The sequence below is a fragment of the Thermobia domestica genome, chromosome 16, assembly GCF_964235325.1.
Source record: "Thermobia domestica chromosome 16, izTheDome1.hap1.1, whole genome shotgun sequence".
In the NCBI taxonomy this organism is placed as follows: domain Eukaryota; kingdom Metazoa; phylum Arthropoda; class Insecta; order Zygentoma; family Lepismatidae; genus Thermobia; species Thermobia domestica.
In genome coordinates this window covers 129,138,087-129,152,040 of record NC_137469.1, presented here as the reverse complement: position 1 = coordinate 129,152,040, position 13,954 = coordinate 129,138,087, and the positions used below count along the sequence as shown (strand labels likewise).

The 13,954-nt window shown below is 33.4% G+C and overlaps 1 protein-coding gene across 1 annotated transcript in view; it reads left to right on the top strand.

Annotated features, from left to right (window-relative positions):
- Positions 1-13,954, top strand: part of Hil (peptidase hillarin) — a 264,779-nt gene that overhangs the window by 30,270 nt on the left and 220,555 nt on the right. The window lies entirely within an intron of this gene.

Sequence of the window (13,954 nt, the reverse complement as noted above, 5' to 3'; positions counted from 1 at the left end):
GCATTATCATCATTAGTGTTTTGCTGTGTTTTACAAGCCACGATGCAAATTGATAACTTTTCCTGCACTACAATCTTCAAATGATTTCTTCGCCGTCCTAACAGTATTGTCCATCTATTGTAGTCCATCGTCCCTTCATTCTTTTTCTTTCCACCATACTTTCTATCATATTTCGTAGAATACAATTTCTTCTCAAACGATTTTGTAACCATTTTTTTTTCACTTTTCAATTATCTCCAATATTGTTCTTATCTCTCTTTCTACCCTCCATTACTTCCACCACATCTTATATCATATTCTTAACAGCACAATTTCTTTTTAAACAGTAACTTAACCAATTTCTTTTCCTCTCTTTTTTAATTATCTTCAATATTATTTTATTTCTACCTTCTTTGCTTTAATTACAGTGTGGATTCTCCTATTATGTTCCTTAGAATATAATTTCTTCCGAAACAATGTTTTTTTTCTTTTTTTAATTGTTTAGAAACAGTTGTAGCGACACTTTAGGAGTTTACATATTTATAAGTCGAAAGGGCTAATTTTCTCCAACATTGTTTTTTCCTTCCTCTCTTGCATTGATTCCACTATACCTTCTATCACGTACCTTAGAATAAAATTTCTGTGAAAGCAATGTTCTATATATTTTATTTTTCTCCTTTTAATTTTCTCCATATTGTTCTTTCCCTTTCTCTTTCTTTCCTTTCATCATACCTTATGCCATGTTCCTCAGAATACATTTTTTTCTTCATGTCTTGACCAGTTTCTGTTCTTATTTTTAATTGCCTACTGTATTGTTTTCTCTCTTCCCTGTATTTCTTCTTACTAAACCTACTATCGTGTCCCATAAAATACCATTCCATCTAAAACAGTGACCTAATAACTTTCATTTTCTATTTTAAATATTTTCTTTAATATTGTTGTTTTCTACCTCCTTAGTTTTCCTTCCGGAACGTCACGTTCCTTCTTCAGAATCAATATTCTAGCCAGTTGTTTCTCATTCTTCAATTAATTCCAATATTGTTCCTTCTTTTCCCATAATTTCTTCTTTATTATTCATTTAGCCCTGCTAATTTTCTCAATCTTTCTCCACATTTGCATTTCAAAAGTTACTAATGATATTTCAGAAGTTAGTTTTGTGCAGTGTCTTGTAGTTGATTAGATGAGTATTTAAAAAAAATGTTAAAAAGAACCCAATATTGGCGATAACTGGCCTATACTGCTAATCGTAATGAACAGCAATTTCGGCGAAATAGCTCCTTTTATTCGAATTTTCTTTGCGTCAAACTGACGCGAAAACTTTTACAAACTTTAAACACTAGCAACATTGATTAAGAAGATATTTTATTTATTTATTTATTTCTAGACACTACAGGCTACATAACCCAATTACAACTATAACACATTCACACATCCATATTATAATACACTTATAGTTACAACGTGGTTGCAATATTAATGTTCTTTCATCTCCAATTATTTCTTATTACGTTACAAAGAACTGCCTTGAATTGACTTACGCTGTTAATATTAATATCCAAATCTACAGTGTATTTTGTTAACCTATTGTAGGTTGTACTCAATCTCCATACTGATGACCTCTTGTTTGCACTCCTGTATAATCTGTCGCAGTAAAAGAAATTGAAATTTCCAAGACGAGTTACATTTGTAGGAGTGCGTATTTTAAATTCCTGCAGTAAATTGGCGCAGCCGGTTTTATTATTAAATAACTTATATAGAAACACCTTAAATTTAAAGATTGACTATTATATATCTTCGGATATACTTGTGTCTCCCTATATGTCAAGTACCTTAGATATTTATTCTGAACTTTTTCTATATTAGTTATGTTTGTTTTGGTGTGAGGGTTCCATATAGTGGCTGCATATTCGAGTTTTGTACAAACGCAGTGCTCATATAGCTTTCGGATAGCGGTAATACTAGTAAACTCTTTACTGATCTTGATGATGAATCCATGATTTCTGTATGACTGGTCAATCATGTGATTTATCTGATTGTTAAATGTGAAATTTCTGTCATACACCACCCCTAAGTCCCTGACAGTATCCGAGGTCGGTAAAGTGATGCTATTCATCTTATACCAAAATTTCTTAGGGGTTTTGCGATTTGTAAAGGACATTACATTTCATTTGTTAGTGTTCACGTTTATGATGTTCTCTTTGGACCATTCCATCAGTTCATTCAAGTCATTTTGAAGCAATTTACAGTCATTTATTGTTTCTATTGCCATGAATATTTTAACATAATCTGCAAATATCAGCGTGTGAGAGTTTTGTATACTTCGCAGTAGATCGTTAATAAATAGTAGAAACAACAATGGCCCTAAATTTGACCCCTACGGCACCCCTGGTAGTTGTACATACTCCTGAGACTTACAACCTTTGTACACGACGAATTGTTTTCTGTTTTCCAAGTAAGATTGAAATAGATCAATAAGTTCGCTGCTGAAGCTAAATTGTTTAAGCTTGCTGAGCAATCTATTATAATTTGCGCTGTCGAATGCTTTCGCGAAATCTATGTATATTACATCTACTTGTCCCCCCAAGTCTAGTGTTTTACATATAAAGAATAGATATTAGACTAAGATTTGTGACCGTTGACCTGCCTGTAAGAAAGCCATGTTGTGATTCTGATATAGATGGCCGCAAGTGTGCTATCATTCGCTGATATAAGACTGTTTCATAAATTTTAGCAAAGATGCTTAAGATTGAGATGGGTCTATAGCTATATTTGAGCTTGGGAGAAGTTTTGGAAATCTCATTCTGTAGAATCTAATTATTTTCAGGAAAAGATGTAATTCTACCGTTTTCGGGTCCAAGCAAACGATTTTAATTAAATTCCAGCATGGAAAAAATATTTAGATATGACTTCTTTACAAGTGCGAGAAAGCTATTTAACTAAGTCCTAACACTTTGACAGGCGCGGTAGTTCAGTGGTACTTCTGGTATTTGGGGCTTCTTTTTCCGTCCTAGCTTGCACAAAATAGGCATTGTGGTAGACAAACACCACATGTGTGGGATTTTTTGGTCTTCTCCCGTTTTCTCTCACTTTTCATTTCTTCATTCCATTTATTAGCATCATCACCGTCCCCTTTAGGCTTGAGGCATGAATGTAAGACCTTAAACTCAATAAATAAGTGACTCTCACTTCGATAAAATTCATTTAAGGCTGATTTTAGAGTTTTGTGTGAAGTTAAACATGTTTGAAAAGCACAAAAATCCCAGTTATACATATCAATGCCATATATAGCAAAGAATTATCGCATTCAGCAGTTGAATTGGCGTTTGACCTTGAATGTTGCTCCCATGCTAATCAATCCACTTATAGCGATGTTGTCAATGCTGTTATATGGGAAACAGATTCCACTGATATGGTGTGTGCCCTTAGTGACACAATGACCTTATCAACACGTCGCAAATTTATCTTCGAAAGTTTAGTAATAGCGGTGGCGAGCTTATTGATTCACCCCGAGCATCAATCCGATTGCCGCGTAATATAGTTTTTGGTATATTGTGTGCTAATTGTTTGTTTGTAAGTGAATCCTTGAAAACAATTTCATTTTGCTGTTTTGATGTCATCTCAGTACCAGCGTCATAAGAATTTTTGTTAAGTACTGAACCTATACAGAAGTTTTCATGTAAGATTGTTTCCTTCCAATTCCTTCGTCCTAAGCCCTTACCCGTGGTCTAGTGGCTAGTGTGCATGTCTTTAGTCCACAAGGTGCTAGGTTTGATCCTCTGCGGAAGAGCATCGAACATGCTACCCACTTTTTAAGGTATGATAGATTGCGTAATATGTAACCTTGCTGTTTACAAATGGATCAATCAATCTCTTCGTATTGGAATAAGAATAATCCTTTTAAATATTATCTATCACTTTCAATCTGTCTCATCCATAGTATTACTCACGAGGTGGGTTTTGGAGCTGTCTTGTCTCAAAAAGATATCGTGAAGGTTTTGTTTTGTTTCGAAAAGTATATATTTCTTTGAAGAGCTCTGTCCCATTTCATTTCTCGTCTCAGGAGTAGCACTACTCGTTTTCCCTCCATCATACCTTCTATAATGTTTCTCACAATATAGTTTTTTTTTTTTTTTAATGTAGTTATCAGTTCCTATTCCTCCGGCCAAATGAGGTTTACTTTGATGAAATGTGATCAGCGCATTGGCTTCCACCTCTGTTATTTTTGACTCTTCTTAGTCCAGAATTCTTTGTCTTTTAATTAAACTACCTCTCGAGTTGACTTATGGTGGCGGTTTGACACTGAAAATTTGTATATACATTAGGTGACTACGCTGTTAATCATCAGATATACGGGAGCACTAAAATTTAGAACGACCAGAAAACTTACATTTGCTATTAAAAGTCTATTTTGTATGTCGAAATGTAATACTGTATTAATGTAAGTTAATTTCTCTTACTACAGAGTTCGTGTTAGTGTGTGTGTGTTTTCATAATGCATGTGTGTAAGAGTCCACATTCATACATACAAATATAGCGAAGTTCCACATGTATCTTCCGTGTCCTCCTGCCTTGTCGCAATGATGCTGGTGGTAGTGGTAGGCGTGTATGCAGCATGTATGTTTCATGTTCCTTTTTCCGGTATTTGATAATAGTGTTTCATTTCCTGTGGAACTGTCGCAACTTTCGCACTTCTCTTTTTGCAAATACTACAGGTGATGCACATCAATCCTAGATCGCGGGATGAAACTGACAGTGTCTCTTTATATGGCCATTTTCCTAACAGGATTTTTCCTGCTATTTTCAAAGGTTGGAATATCAAATATTTAGTTTAACGATTCATGTATCCGAGGGGTGGATTAGTAAATGAATTAATTGACGATGAAAGAATTGGTGGAGTGATGTTAAAATCGGGATAAACGGTAAAATTTCTGTTGGCGTCATTGGAATAATCTTAGGAGATATATAGGCTAAGTAAGAGTACTTTTAAGCTAAGTAAGAGTCTTTTGTTTACTTTGTTGTTTAGTTAGAGTTCTATGTCCTGTTATAACAAGCCTGTAAAAGACGTGGATCTACAGTTCGTAGTAAAATTCTGACTACATGTACCGTTACTGGAATCGAACTAGGGTGCCCTACGACACATCGAGTTGAGGCCGTCTCGCCTCAAAAAGATGTCGTAAAAGTGACGTCTCGTCTCAGAAAATGTACCTGTTTCTGATGGAAGTGCTCTTATCTCATCAATAAAATTTGGTCTCGTCTCATGGACAACCCTAGTTACTTCACAATGTGAAACCCGATGTTCACTTGTTACATTGAAACAATAAGTGATACTACTCCTTAAAAACTTTTGTCAACCTTCAAAAACATATAAAAATTACCTACGAGAAATGGATTTAAGCCTCTTTGTCTCGAAAATATGTCGTGAAAGTGATGTTTTGTCACAAAATGTATTGTTCCTATAGTGATGTATCTGTCTCGTCTTGCGAACAACCCTAAATCAAACCAGGTCTAAGCCAGGACGGAAATTCCGTTTTGATTTATGCATGTGCATAATGTATGCATGTTTCTTATTCTAACCTACAGTAGATATATAAATAAAATTGTGTATTATGATGTTTGACGGCAAACATCTCATAAAACTGCTGCACTGATTTTGACGAATTTTAATACAGGAGTGGATACTGGCCTAACTTATGATTTTAGCATACTTTTGGCAAGGGAGAAAAGGAATGACGGGGTGAGATGTAAGAAAATAATCGAACATGACTAATGCCTAATCCATGCATGTACAAGTTGGAATACGAGGTGGGCCAACCACAGAGAACTTGCTGGCATCCAGGACCAATGGAGATACTCGCTCATCGTACATTAACATCACAGGGAATTAAAAATATGTTATAACGGTAACCAAACATATTTGCTTACTAAAGAGAAGCAGAAAAATCTATTTATTTACCATTTTAATGGAAAACTTGACCTTCTATGTTCTGAACTAATCTCTCACTGTTTGGTGATACACTGGATCTTCCATCTCGGAGAATATTTTCAAAATGGGCATCAGTTATCCAGGGAAAAAAAAATCAGTTCAGTTTAAGAGATTTCCTAAGAAATACATTTTCAATAGCCGGTCAGGCAGCCCGGATGAAAGGGTTCAATGGGCCAGCACTGGTCCCGGGGACCGCCTGTTGCACATGACTTGTCTTATCCATAGTTTTGGGGTCACTGAGACGAATAGTGACAATCCAAATGCCACTTAAGTCTAAATTCATCCTCCGTGCGTATGCTAAGGAAGGAAACTTTCCAGAAATCTATTTTCGTTGTGCGAAAACAGCCATTTCAACAATTATATATATTCAGTGGCGGATCCAGGATATGATAAAGGGAGGGGCTAAACCATAGTTTACCGTTTTATCCAGTGTAAAGCAGGATTGAAGCTCATTTTATCCAGTGTATATCTGAGCGTCAGGGGGGAGCTATAGCTCCTATAGTCTCCCTTGGATCCGCCACTATATATATATATATATATTAATGAATACGGTAAAATAATAATTCCTAGCTCCTATTCAATAATGAGTAAAGTCTCTATCGTTTACTGCTTCTTTGAGGAAGAACTGTGTCTACAATCTGATATTACGATTCGCATTTGAGATATTTCATTCTGTAACCACCTAAATAAGTTTAATAGAACATATCCTTGTTGTTTGGCTTAAGACTTCGGTGGTTGAATCCCTTAGAGCATCATCTCAAGATATTTTAGTTTTTAAGGTTTGTATAATTTATTTATTTTGGTGTTACTACTTTTGAATCCGTCATAATGTTTCGATAGCTACAGAAGAGACAAAATTAGAATTGTATTTAATACAAATAATGAAAAGAAGAGAAAATAAAATACTATGGGGGAGGTAGAACGACATCGAAGAGAGAAAAAAGTAATTTCGTCACCGAAAGTACCAGGTCATTAACCCACTTCATGTTCACGGTTTAACATTGAAGACCTACTTCAGATCTTAGAAAGTGAATTCCAAGAATGTATACAGATAAGAAAAATATAGTATAGTTAAATCCATATATATGCATATATTTAATTCACACTCTACTATTAATAACAGCACTTCTTATTAAGTAGTGAACGTAGATGTCTTTAAAAAATCTTATACTATACGGAACGGATTTATTGCAATGGATGAACGAGCGACGAGCGAATACGGACTGGCATCACACAAAACAGAAGAGAATCGCGTTGCGTGAACTATATATCCACGTCTGTCTGGCAGAAGTTGGGGTCGAGTGATTTCACTTGAAGCGTGGTTCCTTCATAAACGCGTCACCAACATTGATTTCCTTTATATTTTCATTTTTTTATGACTGAGATTATCCTAGGAGGAAACGCTTATGGGTAATTATGTAGGCATATTTGCAGCAAGCGGTCTGGTGTAACAGTTCAAGCTAGTATTTCCGCCACAAACCACAATATACTGTTTATAATATGTCATACTTCTTCTTACTTTTGTCAAGTTTTGTTTTTACCTTCCCCAACGTTGATACTTAGGATGTTTATTAGACTTAACAAAGTATTTCACATTTTTTCTCTAAACACTGTCAAGTTGCACAATGCAGAACTTCACAATAAACCCAGACATGTTCAAAAAATTTGAACACAGCCTTTACGTATATTTTAAAAGTTACCTGCTTGTAGGGAAACATATTTTTAAAATATCGTTTGTCTGAGATTCAATACCGCGTAAGTAACATTTCACCAATTTTACGGAGAGACAAAAAACGGTTTAAAAACTAGCTTCAGACATTATACGCAGTATTACTCTGAGGGAGTAACAAAGCCATTTGTCGTGATACTGGTGTACTACTTTACCAGATTGTGTGCTGTCCTACACTGATTCTAATGGTATCAAAAAATTCAAATTCGCCAAAATTGGGGATACGTGGTGTTGAATCTCAGACGACGACAACCAAAGATTTTTGAAGTCATACAATACGTTGTTCTGATTATTACGTGTTTTAAGAAGACTGTGAAATAACAGTTTAATAGTTCTAATAGCAAATTAATGAAGTATAGTAAAGCCCCGATTGTCCGCGGAATTGGGTGGCAAAGACACCGCTGTTTGCGAAAATCCTGGATAGCCCAAAAAAGACTAAAAATTGGATGCAAACACGAAAAATAATATTTCGACATAAAAACTGTTTTATTGTACAAAAAACATAATAAAACTTCTAAAATACCTTTACTTTACGTCTAAATCACTAAAATAATGAAGAGTAAATGAAAAAATAAAACTGTACTGTGCACAAAAAAGTATTCAATTACTCCTTTAAAAAAATCAGTCACTCGTTTTTGCTTCTTGCTTTAGAAACATCTTTTCTTTATTGCTTTAGAAACACCTTTACTCTCCTTAAAATGAGTTTTTTATTATTATTTTTATTATTTTTCGCCAAATGTGCGTCGTCGTCTTGTTCCTCTAAATATTGAAGCAATACGTCTTCAGTTTATCAGAGTAGAGTTGCAGTTGGAAGATTATTGTTGGAAATATTGATTTTTACATTGCAATTTACTTTTATGTTTAAGAACATAGAGTACTTGTTTGCATGCAGAGGGTCAGTCAGCAGCGACTACTTATGAAAAATAATTGAACGCGACTGCAGCAAGGTTCACAATTTTTTTCACGGTACCTGCAGATAATCGGTGCTTTACTGTAAATGAATGTAATGTATTTCAAGGTAAATGGTGTGATGTATTTATAGACAAAGATTATGTACTAAGAGAGACACACACCGAATTACATATTTATGTATCAACATTATTTATAAAGATAAATTGTAAAGATAGTTTATAAAGATAAAATTATGGCTTCCTATACGAGATACCAATTTTTGTGATTACTTATATATTGTATAAATCAACTGTAACAAATGTATTTATTGAACTTTTTTGTAAAAATGAGAATAAATATATCTTATAAATATATCTTTGTATTTATAAAAGGATACAAATGTTGAATGTAAAACAAATATACAGATGAAAACTGTGACCAAGAATTTTAGGAATGATAAACAAAATGGATCCAAAGGTTGCGATCTTGGCCAATGATCCAAAAAAAGGTTCAAAAGATTGCAATCTTGGCCAATAATTAATTTTTGGATCAGGGGCCACAAAATTTTTGAACGGCTCCTAAATCGAGTTTTCGTATTTTTTACGGAATAAGTACATCATACTGAGTTAAGTGATAGTCTGGGTTTGGCTACACTATATGTAGTTCTCCAGATATAAGGCTTACAAGAAAATTTTTAATTGAAATATATTAAATTTTTAGAACTAAAAAAGTAAGATTATTGATAAAGATTTGAAAAGAGAATTCTTTAAAAAATCTTATATATTTATGAATTAAAATTGTTTATAAAATTGGAAGGAATCTACACATATCTTGCGTTTCTATTTATGAAAGGTTTTAAATAAATAATGGTCAAAAGTATGATTTCCGATATAATCTGTGTATGATCAATAATTCCCTGATTTCCTAAATAATGTAAAAATAATTTCTCACATGAGAACTTCATCTTTCGATGAAGCTTAGTATAACCTAACCTAAATTGTAGCAGTGTAAAGAGTGTAAAGGGATAGTGAATACATCTTTTATTACTTTTCTACTAGGTGAACTGACAATAATCTCAGAAAAAAATATCAAGATATGTCTTACACTGTAAAAAAAAAAAAAACTTCATAGATAAATTTACAAAAAACGGTGACAATCTGTTTGCCAATTCTGAATGTAAATCAATTTACTCCTATAAAGTAAAATTACTAATATGAAATGGCGTAAAATTACATTTTTATTAATGAAAATAGCTATCACATTTTGTTATAAATTTGCCGTAAATTTGTAAACAAAAAAGAATTGTAATTTAACCTAAGGAAATCTAAATCAAGTTATAAAATGAAGGGTAAAATATATTTGACAATTTAAATACAGAAATTCCTTCCAGTGAAAGTACACCGTCCACATGTAAATCATCCACCATTCAATCTTTTTACGACTTCCTGTTAAGACATGCAACTAAAATCGAGATATTTATCTTTGTAGGTAAATATTTCAATAGATTTATAACATTATTGAACAAAACTTATTTTTGGAAACATTTTTTTTTAATTCCCATCACTTTGCCAATTTAAAGTCAAAAATACAAATTTCCAGTTCTTTTTTGTTTGTTTGTTTGTTTGTTTGTTTGTTTCACTTGCTACTCACTGCAACATCAAGATTTCCGCTATTTAACTGTCAACTAGAGCAGTATTGCCAGGTGAAGGGATAAAACATTAAATTACAAACAAAAATCACTACTCTCGTATATACAAACAGGGGCATATTTAGGTAATTTACGCCCAAGGACCTAATAAAATTTTGCGCCTTTCAAGTTATTTCTTCGTACTGAGTTGCAAGTAAGCAAAAACAAGTATCGTAACATCATTTATCGATGGTCATATTATTACACAACACCAATAGGGAATTAATAATATGAGATATGTTGCTAAACATTGTGGCAATGTCTGTTTATATTGAGCCACCAGTGATGGAGCAGAGCGTAATTAATTATCGGATTACACTGCCAGCCAATAAGCAATAGGCTCAGCTCCTTCTAGCACTAGTAGCGTCATAAAGAGAAAACTCGGTCGCACTGTAATACCAACATAGGTCTTCCTGTGCACAGCCTCTTTTCTCCGCATACCATACTGCAATTTCATTTTTTTTTTTTTAAATATGCCGTCCTGAACCCGGGATTATGTGGCCTGGGTAGAACCGTCCCTAGGTATAACATGCTCTTCTACTTCTGAAATGCTTGTAATGAAGATTATCCTACAATTTATCCTGAATTCTACAACTTATAATGAAGATTATTCTATAGAGCTTTTACAAGGAAACTGACGAATGCAATTAAAAAGCTAAGTAATTAATCTATAATTATTCAGTTATGGTATGTGTGTTTGTCGTAATCACTATTTAAAATATTATTTCTTGATTTCTTAATAACCATTATCCCCTATAACCAGCCCCGGATTTAGAGATCCAGATTCTGTAGGCAATTAATAGAGTCTGGACACCCTTTCTGATAATTTAGCAAAATAATTTTATTTCTTAGTTCATTTATTTATTGCACTTTAACTTTAGAAAATATACAAGCAAAGTTAGAAATGAAATAACCCTAATAGCAGAAACAACTTGCAAACCGTTTGCTATAAGCTTGAATTGCAAGTCGGCCAAGCTTGCATCCAGCTTGATTGGAAAACGTGCAAGCATGCCACAAGCTGGATTCCAGTTACGAAGTTACATGGAACAACCTTGCATTAAGTGTTCCGTTCAAGCTTGACGCAAGCGTTTTACAACTCAAGTTAAGCAATAGCCAATGAATGGCCGATGATGTTATGACGCTCTGCGAAGGGTATAAAGCATCGCTTGCAAATACAACAAAAGGCAGATTATATGAAAGCATGCGTTTCAAGTGCAAGCGTAGAAAATCAAAAGCCAAGCACGCGCCAACTGGCCGAAAGGTTTCTTGCTACTAGGGAAGCAAGTACCAATTACTTTTCTTCTTACACATTAGCATTTTTTTAAATTAAGAATACAAATACAGATTACCACTTGAGTTGTCAAAAAATTAAATATGCTGAATTATTTTATATTGCCTTCGGAAAAATTCACGTTATTTTATGTGTCCTCAATATGTCATTTCGTCCTTTGACCTGACTCCTTTCCAAGGTGATGGGCTTAGACACATGCCTAGTTCTTTCTAGGCAGATGTTCACTGCTGCATCATAGATTTTTCTATATATCATAAATTTTTCTATATGCCCCTGCTCTATTGGCTTAGTAGTTCCGCTTACATATGTTAAAATAAATCGGACAAAACCATCAGGCAGAAAACTCAAAGAAGACAAGATATTGCTTTTTAATTTTTTAATTTTATTTGAGAACTCAACATCTAATTCTATCCAGTCATAGCGTTCGTGTCAGAGTTACATAGAATAGCTGTAATACATTTGCGAAATCTATCCTGACTCATACCGTGTATCTCCAGAACATTTTTACATTTACTCAGTTTGTTGTACACTGCACTCATCCTCCACGTTGGTGACTGTTTTATTACATTTGTTCGAGGCTTCTTACAATGAAAGAAATTTCTATTGCCCATACGTATGTTTCCATTGGGTACCTTGAGATGAAAGGTAAAGACCAAATCCTTACTATTTAATTTGTTATTTAATATTTTGTACAGAAATATGATGTCATTTAACACTTTTCTGTAATTAAGAGACATTGTGTTAAAATTTTCATTAAGCGAAGTACTATTATCATATCTGGGGGAAGATGCCTGTTCTCTTGTATACCAAAAACCGTAGTAATTTATTTTGAAATCTTCGAAAACAGTATTCAAATGTTTGACTTCTTAATTTAAAATTTGCAATTAATTAGAATATAATTTGTAGACTACAGCTTGCATGCATTGTTACTACAACGAATATGTGAGTTTCTGATAGGAATAGGTGCTTCACTGTTACACTGAGAAAAAAAACACGCATATGGCGTACGTAAAAACGTAGGTTACATCCGTATATTCTGTGGTTTTGACTTAATGTACAACCAATTGTAACATCCTATAGCAAACGTATAATTGAAACCGTATGTTTTATACGTACTTTCTTTATAAGTGTTCCCAACAAACGTACTTTTCATTCTAAAGAAAGAAGTGTATATAGGCGGTCAGGATCTCACAAAGAGATGAACATAGGCGAGATAACATATAGCTGATGTATGTAACATACGAATACGTATGTAATATACGGAAGACTTTTAGATGTCAGACATCCTGCAGCGGCATGACGTAACATCTAAGCGAGAAAAGGGCAGTATGTATGTAGTATATAGGTAACGTATGCTCCATACAGATTTCCGTAGTAAACGCAAGGTATTCCGTGTATTTCTACAATATACCCCTGCCGGGATATTGGATTTTTCTCAATGTGATACGTGTATTATATGCCTCATCTTTGTATTTTTTTTTGATTTGTTAAACGCTAATAATAATAATAATAATAATAATAATAATAATAATAATAATAATAATAATAATAATAATAATAATAATAATAATAATAATGTTGAATATCTGACTGGTAATCTCAATGTATACAGTATTTAAATCTTTTAAACAACTTTTAATTACAGTTCTATTTAATTATTACAGTTATAGCTAATATTTTACTGATCAGTTTATGAAATAAGACGCATTCTACCTTTACTTTTTTTTTCTCTTTCTTTCTTGCATATTTATATGCACTTCTTTTTACGCAAAAATTACTTTCAATTTAAAGTGAAATTCCGGTGTTAAGTGGGTTGTAAACGAATAATTAACCAATTAACTTAATGAAAGATTAATAAAATAAATGTTTTTTTTTGTCATAGCATGTATATGTGTGTGTATGTTAATCTCATGCTTTTCTGAATATGGGGGTCAATCGTGATATAAATTTATATGCGTTCATTTTATTTCCTTTCTTTTACATGCATTAAATTATGACTTGTTAAATATTATAATTAATACGAGTGTCCAATGCCACTTCCTCTTCCATATATTTCCTCACATTATTTTTAATGTCTTTTTTCACATTGTAGTAGTATGAACAAACGTTATTGTTACTAATTTAGCACGATGAATAAATTACAAATGTTGTGATAAGGGGTAGTAATAACTAGCACAATCTTCGTATATAATTACTTATTAGTAGTCTATACTAATATATAAAAAGAAACTAGGTGCGTCTGTCATCATGTTTTCCGTGTAGAAAAAAATACCTAAAACCTAAAACCATTTTGTACACAGATAGACCTTCACCAGATCTAGTCCCGTACAAAGTATTTATTTAATTTTCGACTAGAGTTGGACTGGGAGCTCCTTCGTGGCTAACCAATTAGCG